Raw genomic sequence first — 6,273 nt, 5'->3', positions numbered from 1 at the left:
CTACCTCCGCCTTTGTGCAAGGAGAAACAGGAGGAGCACTGCCAGAGCCCTGCAAAATGACCTCCAGCAGGCCACACATGTGCATGTGTCTGCACAAACGGTTAGAAACCGACTCCATGAGGATGGTATGAGGGCCCGACGTCTGCAGATGGGGGTTGTGCTCACAGCTCAACACTGTGCAGGACGCTTGGCATTTGCCAGAGAACACCAGGATTGGCAAATTTGCCACTGGCGCCCTGTGCTCTTCACAGATAAAAGCAGGTTCATACTGAGCACATGTGACAGCCGTGGCAGAGTCTGGAGACGCCGTGGATGCCTTCATCTTGCAGGAACTGCTGACACACTCCAGCCACATGAGGTCTAGCATTGTCCTGCATGAGGAGGAACCCAGGTCCAACCACATCAGCATATAGTCTCACAAGGGGTCTGAGGATCTCATCTCAGTACCTAACGGCAGTCATGCTACCTCTGGCGAGCACATGGAGGGCTGTGCCGTCCTCCAAAAAAATGCCACCCCACACCATAACTGACCCACTGCCAAACCCGTCATGCTGAAGGATGTTGCAGGCAGCAGATCGGCCCGCTCATTCCTGAGACCTGAATCCGATTGAGCACATCTGGGACATCATGTCTCGCTCCATCCACCAACGTCACGTTGCACCACAGACTGTCCAGGAGTTGGCGGATGCTTTAGTCCAGGTCTGGGAGGAGATCCCTCAGGAGACCATCTGCCACCTCATCAGGAGCATGCCCAGGCGTTGTAGTTAGGTCATACAGGCACGTTGAGGCCACACTCAACACTGAGCCTTATTTTGACGTGTTTTAAGGACATTAAATTGAAGTTGGATCAGACTGTAGGTTTTTTCCACTTTAATTTTGTGTGTGACTCCAAATCCAGGCCTTTATTGGTTAATAAATTTGATTTCCATTGATGATTTTTGTTGTCAGCACATTCAACTTTGTACAGAACAAAGTATTCAGTGAGAATATTTCATTCATTCAGATTTAGGATGTGTTATTTGAGTGTTCCCTTTATTTTGTTAAGCAGTGTATGTTAAGAAATGACAGAGTTGTAGTCATTTTGGTCAAAGTTTGATAATGTTGTGCCTTCATGTCATTGTCATCAACTACTGATGCTGTGTCACAGTTCCATCTGTTCCTGCCACGCCTCTTGCCTCTAGTCATGCCACAGCCACATAACTTCCCACTCCCAGTCTCAAGCCACGCCTCTGTTTCCATGCCTACGCCATTAGTATCATCTGCTTCACCTGTTCAAGCCTGCATAAATACTCACAGTTCCCAGACACTCACCGCCAGATTATTGAAAGCCTCACAGCCTGTAGATGTCCAGCATTCTTCTCTCATTCTTGCCTGATCTCGACCCTTGCCTGTTCCATGACCCTCGTCTCTTGCCTGCTCCTTCTTCGATACTGCTTCGGACTCTGATCTCTGGTTGCCGACCTCGCTTCGCCTATCTGGACCTCGCCTTTTGGATTCTCCCCTTTTGGATTTGGCTTCTGATCTCTGACCCACCGGTAACGACCTTCTGCCTGGACCTGGACTTTCCCTCTCGCCTCAGCCCCTTTCAGACAAGCCTGTCTGCACCTAGCCACCAAGCTAAGGAGGACTTACCTGGTCCGATCCCGTTCCAAGACGGTCACGTGAGTGCGCTGATCAAAGTCTCTGATCCTGCTCCTAGTCCGTCCATAATAAAATCCTTAAAACTTTGTCTCTGTGTTGCGAGTCTGAATCCTGTCAAGTCCTGCCTTGTCATGCTGTGCACATTTTCCCATTGTCTTCATAGATTTTCCCTTCATTTTAAACTTAGTAAAAGTCATTGCATCTTTACTTTGTGTGACATGAACAATATGGCTTAAATTACTTATTGGTAGTCCTTTCAGAGTCATTGCGATAAGTAAGGTATGCACTTATTGACTACTTTTGCTGTTGGATTTCTGAAGTGAAGCCAGCTTAATATACAGGCTAATACCACAAGGCTTTATCTTGTCTGCATATTAGTCTCTCATAATCTTCAGCATCTTCCATCCATTTTCAGATGCTTCTTGCATGACCAGTGATAGACTTTCAATGTTGAGGAACTGGATTATCTCTGTGTACACCTCTGCATTTTTGGGATCATCTTCCCTCAATACCTCAGTCTCTAAAATCATATCCTTTATTTCTGTCAAAAACTAGCTGAGACCAGCTGTTACTGGACTCTGTGGCTCATGCTGCTAGTTGTAGCATGCTAACTCTTATTAGATGTGCCTTATGTTGCAACTTTTTTTTGTTGGTAAATCACAAGACAATTTTCTTTTATCACTTCTGCCTCTGGGCACATAACCTGTTACCAGAGTTGGTTTCACACCAGTTTGTTTCAGTGTTTATTTTCACAGCAAGACTTACATGATGAAGGAATAATGACACAGAAAGCATCAGCTGGAACTCTAACAGCCCTCTCTGGGACACAGCTCTCTTTAATAATATATGCATGTCACATGTCTAATAGTGCACCTCATTGGCTGTTCTTATTGTCCATCTACAATGGAGGACTTTCCAAATGTCCTCTATAACATAACACATGAAGCTTATACTGTCACAACTGAGAACACGTATCTTAACAAAAGTACAATGGACATTTTACAATAATGTTACAATACTTGAGACTTGAAGTGCACTTGAGCTGAGATTTTTTTTCTGAGTTAAAATTGGGTTGCTGAGCAATGAGGAGACGCGGATGTGTATTTGATCGACGTGCTGAAGAACGCACTGTACATCCCTTCATATCCGCAGGACATCTTCTTAGTTAAAGCTGCCACATCCAGTGGAGCAACTGTGATATTCAAGGAGAGAAAGAACGTTCTTCCCAGAGATGGTACAAAATTCCCCATTCGCGTATGTAACAAACTATATTACTTATACATGGTGGACAATGAATGTGATGATCAGTATAAAAAATGTTATGACTTACAAAGTTGGCAAGAGATCCTTGGGCATTGCAATTACAGATATATATTGAAACTAGAAAATGTTGCTCATGGCATGGAAATTAAAGGAAGAGGTGAACCTATGCCATATTGTGAAGTCTGTACAAGGGGAAAATTTGTTCAAACTAGGAACAGGGAGCCAGATGCAAGAACTAAAGTACCACTGGCAATGGTCCACGCAGATTTAGCAGGACCTATACCACCTGTACCATCCTACCAATCCAAAAAAAAAGCTTGAACCCTCTTCTTGGTTGTTGGAAAAGGATATTAGTGGATAACATCCACTTTCCTAGCTCAAGGTTTTACCACACCTTGGCCAACAATATGCCTCAAATACTCCACTTTGTTTTGTGCCAAGGATCATTTGCTTGGATTGTCAGTTCAGGATTTTTTTTATAAACTGAAGAAACTTTTGAAGGTGAAAAACATGATCCTCCCAGGTCGGACTAAAGATTACACATCATCCAGGTATGCAGCTGCAAAATGTGGCACATCTTTCAGTACCTGGTTCATGAGTCTCTGAAATGTTGCTATTGCCCCCTGCAGTCCAAAAGGCATCACCTTGAACTAGTACTAGCCAAAAGGTGTTGTAACAGCTCTCAGTTCTTTTGTTTTTTGTGCCAGGGCTAGTTGCCAATATCCCAGGATACAAAAACTGAGGCTTAGAATCAAATACAACAGAGTATATAGCTTCAAAACTCTCTTCCCCTTTTGTAGGTATCTTCCCCTTTGTTCACTCTTGGGATCAGCCCTCTTTTTTTCCCTCTTTCCTTTATTATTGTTTCTTTCTTAAATATATTACATACTAAAAAATCTAAAATTACTTCTTAGTTATTTTTTAAACTAATGCTTCATTGAGTATTCATTTGTGTTTGATGCACTAATGTAGTACATGTATTAAGCACAAATGAATACTGAATTAAATTCTCCATCTTGGGTTGTTTTGGGATCTGCATTTGAGTCACAGATTAGTTTCCTGTTTCCAATAGTTGGTAACTAGAGTTATGATTTATATCTTGACTGCACCATTGGTAATTGCATTCTTTCTATGTCATTAGGTTTCAGCCTACACAGGGATTATGGGCTGACATTGAATTGGAGGGTCCCTCTTAATATGGTCACAAGTCAGTGGAGGTTAATCCTGATCTGCTTTGGTGGTTCACTGTGTAATGTGAGCTTTTTGGTATGTGTTTCCTTGGTTTTGGCTCCACTGTTACTCCCTCCAATGGGGGTAGAGATTTTACAATCATCATATGGGCAGGTTTTATAGAATTACAGCTTCTGGTTATGAAGTGACCTTCACATCCACCCATCCAAGAGATGTGTGCTTGGTAATATTCTTCTGCCATACATATCTAGGAATGAGAACAGTAATGACTTTAATTATTCTTTTTTTTTGTTTGTTTGTTTGTTTGGATTTTACCACTGTTGTATGCTGGCTAGTAATGCATCTCCTCTCGCTATCACTAATTTTTAGCTTGAAGTACTGTTCCCTTGTTACCTTTTTTTCTTTATTCTGTTTTCTAGAACTGAGTCATCTCCGGCTTGTATGTTCCCCCTACAAGACACCTAAATAAATAAACAATTCTACCTCCCTCTTTAATTCTCATTAGTAGATTCTGTCCGTATGGGTTGCATGTCTGCATTATCCATATCATCTTCCTCTACTGCAAATTCCTTCCATCCATCCATCCATTTTCTTTTACTCGCTTCTCCATTCCGGGTCGTGGGGAGCTGGTGCCTATTCCCAGCAGTCACTGTGTGAGAGGCGGGGGACACCCTGGACAGGTTGCAGGTCCATCACAGGGCCACATATAGACGAACGAGACAAACAACCATTCACACTGTCACTCACACCTAGGGACAATTTTAGAGTCATCAATTAACCTAACATGCATGTTTTTTGGTCTGTGGGAGGAAACCGGAGTACAACTATGTGTGTACAGGGAGAACATGCAAACTCCACCCAGAGAAGCTCCAGGCCAGGAAGCAATCCTGCAACCTTCTTGCTGGGAGGCAACAGCTGGGAGGTGACAGCTCTAACCACTGCGCCGCTGTGCCACTCCTACTGCAAATTCCATTCTCAAAAAAAATTGTCCTGTTGTTACAGCTACTGCCTTTTCGATCATGGAGCAAAACAAAGGAAAAACACAGCAGTGTTACAGAAATCACTATCAATGTTCCCCTGATCATCAAAGCTATGCCTTTTTAAATTTTTGGCACAATAGATTCTAAACCCACTCCACAAATCTGTTGCTTTTGTCTTCCAATTACTATGGTCCACGTGTTTTTGTTGCAATCCTTTCATCTGATATAAAACATGGGGTAGATTGCCTACTGTCACTAAAGGGATGATTGTACAACACTCTTCTCATATGACTTCATAGATGGCCTGATCCTTTGCCAACAGTTTTTCCAGCACAAACCTGTTTTGAAAAGCCATGAGTGTGGTGATTTGGGGTTTGATGTGTGTGAGTACTTCCTGGTGGGCCGTCCTAGGCAGGTGATCGTCATCTCGTCGCCACTCCTCCCTCACCTGCAGCAGATCAGGCTCATCAGGGAACCAGGTGTACTTAAGGCTGTGGTGGGAACCAGACCAGCGCTGGAAAAAATTAGCGCGGGACGTTTGACTGTTTCCGGAGGTCGAGGCAACTTTGTCCAGTGGAAAGGGCTGGGGGTCGGAGAGTTGCCTTGGTGCGGAAGAGATAGTCGGAGTGACTTAAATCGGAACATGACAACGTTGGAGTTAGAAAGAAGTGACTCTAATAGTATGGATTGTAGTGATGAGGAAGGAAGGAGTGGTCAGAATGAAGATAAAGAGTGGGAATTGGTGGGAAAGGGTGGAAAGAAGCAGCGAGCTGCTGAAAGAAAGAGGAAAAAAGGGAACGAGGAAAGCACTAAAGACACCGATAATGAAGGAATTGAAGAAGGAAAAGAAGCATCAAAAAGACAAAATATGAACATTAGAATAAGATTTGAAGAAGGAGAAGGAGTAAAGAAGATTGATCCACTTAAGCTAAGAAAAGCACTTAAAACACATGTAGGGGAAATTAAACATGCTAAAATACTGAGAGACGGAAATATTTTGATTGGATGTAATTCGGAAGGACAAGTTGAAAAGGCGAAAAAGCTTGGATGGGTGTGCAAAGTTAAAGTCAGAGCAGTTGTTAAAGTGGGTGAAAAAAGAAATAATGAAAGCAAAGGAATTATCACAGGAGTGCCGTTGAGTGTTAACATGAAGGACTTAGTTGTGAATTTGAAAGAAAGAAACAAGGAAATAAAAGGA

This window comes from Kryptolebias marmoratus, linkage group LG8, assembly GCF_001649575.2.
Source record: "Kryptolebias marmoratus isolate JLee-2015 linkage group LG8, ASM164957v2, whole genome shotgun sequence".
NCBI lineage: Eukaryota > Metazoa > Chordata > Actinopteri > Cyprinodontiformes > Rivulidae > Kryptolebias > Kryptolebias marmoratus.
The sequence above is the reverse complement of the archived record's forward strand: the minus strand, read 5'-3'. Positions refer to the sequence as shown.